Genomic DNA, 2,500 nt, shown 5'->3' with positions numbered 1-2,500 from the left:
TCAGTTTGTCTAGGAACCCTTATAGACCACAAGAGACCTAAACATGTTTCGATCTCTTAGTATGGGTTTGTCTAGGACCCCTCATAGACCACAAGAGACCATAACATGTTTGTGAAATGTAAGGTTTGGGAAATGGCAGAACTATTCTTTCATGCTTTGAGGGTAAATGTGATGAGACTAAAAGCCTTGTTTTCGACACAGCATAACGACTGGTGCTTAGGTGTTTCACCCAGCAGGGGTGGTGAGTCAGTTTGAGCTGAGCCAGAGAGGACTCTCTCTCACACACACACACACACACACACGCACACACACACACACACAAACACACACACACACACACACTCACACACACACACACACACACACACACACACACACACACACACACACACACACACACACTCACGCACACTCGAAAACACACACATACACTCAGACACACACGAACACACTCACTCACGCACGCTCGAAAGCACACACACACACCACACACCACACACACACACTCAGACACACGCACACATACACTCAGACACACACACACATACACTCACGCACGCTCGAAAGCACACACACACACCACACACCACACACATACACTCAGACACACACACACATACACTCACGCACGCTCGAAAGCACACACACACACCACACACCACACACATACACACACACACACACACACACACACACACACACACACACTCTGTACTTAACATCACACTGATGTGTCTAATGTTTACCATCTCTAATGTAATCAGATTGATTTTCAAAAGACCTTACTAAATCAGTACTTATCTAAAGGATGATGGGAGGGATGGTGTCTAGAGTATTAGATGATCAAATATCTAGAAATTTGTATTATTATTTGTATTATTATTCTTTATTGTCCTGACTGAAGAGTTCAGGTAGTTCCTGATATCTGCTCTGAACCCAAATGGCAGCGCATTCAGGACAGATCTGACGGAGACGCTCATTTGATGAGCTACGGTTGTGACGATAGAACTTGAGGGTTTTTAAAGCCACACTTATCATCTGGCTCTAATCAGCATTCAAATCTGGTTCAAGATCAGTGTCTGAGAATAACCTTTATTCTGCTGGACACACACAAACAAACACACGCAGACGTACACACACACACACGTACACACAAATGTACGCACGCACATATCAACGCATTAGAATGACCTTTATTTTGATGGGTTTGCTGTGCTGTGCTGTGGTGAAAGCACCTAGAGCTCCTTAATCAGCGCTGACCACTTCAGCTCTGAAGGGAAGATAGGAAACGGAATGATCTTCATAGAGAACAGGGCACACACACCCAACTTACTAGTACTTTTTTAAATATATACCGTCCGGAAAAGAAATTAGCACTTCGTAAGGAAAATAAAGTCTTAGCTTACCTCTCCTTCAAGAGCGCTACACTATAGCTCACCTGAGCAGGTAAACCCACCTCGTGTGGCTGATCAAGAGCTCTACACTATAGCTGGATTTCCATCCAACTATTTAATCCTAGTTCTGACCATTCGAATAGGGAATCCTGAGTGAAAATCTTCTGAGTCGAATAAGAAATCAATTCACCAGAGGGGGGTTGTTTAGATAAGGTTGACATAAACTGTTTGTTTGCATCAAATGGTTTGTTGAGATTTTCTGCAGTGTTTGCGTTACAGTTGTCCTGACCACCTCAGGTTTTGAAGCAACAGCTGTTCACAACTCCCTCCTTGATTAGTAGAGTATTAGTAGAGTGTCCATTTTTAACTCACAGCGTGGCACAACAGACATAAATGTACGCAGACTATGCGAATGAGTTGCATGGAATCCCAGCGGCTGTTCCATTGACATCAATCAAGAGGACTTGGAGCAGGAAGAGACAGAAGAACGATGGAACCAGTGTGACAGAGAACTGTTTAACCAATTCAGGGGTAGGAAATCAGCTGAATGGAGCTCCAAGCCTTTACTGGTCAGCTACGCCACAGCCGGGCTTTGAGTATCTACATTATACATGTGTTCAGGGTTAAAGGGTTAAGGCTTTGAGTATCTACATTAGACATGTGTTCAGGGTTAAAGGGTTAAGGCTTTGGGTATCTACATCCAGTTGGGCTTTGAGTATCTACATCCAGTTGGGCTTTGAGTATCTACATCCAGTTGGGCTTTGGGTATTTACATCCAGTTGGGCTTTGGGTATCTACATCCAGTTGGGCTTTGGGTATCTACATCCAGTTGGGCTTTGGGTATTTACATCCAGTTGGGCTTTGGGTATCTACATCCAGTTGGGCTTTGGGTATTTACATCCAGTTGGGCTTTGGGTATTTACATCCAGTTGGGCTTTGGGTATTTACATCCAGTTGGGCTTTGGGTATCTACATCCAGTTGGGCTTTGGGTATTTACATCCAGTTGTGTTCAGAGTTAAAGGTTAAAGGTCAGGTGACTAAAGGGGTATTGCCTTCAGGTTTAAAGGTTAAAGGTCAGGTGACTGAAGGGGTATTGCCTTCCCTG

This window comes from Sprattus sprattus (genome assembly GCF_963457725.1).
Source record: "Sprattus sprattus genome assembly, chromosome: 21".
Taxonomy (NCBI): domain Eukaryota; kingdom Metazoa; phylum Chordata; class Actinopteri; order Clupeiformes; family Clupeidae; genus Sprattus; species Sprattus sprattus.
Note: the sequence above shows the minus strand (reverse complement) of the source record.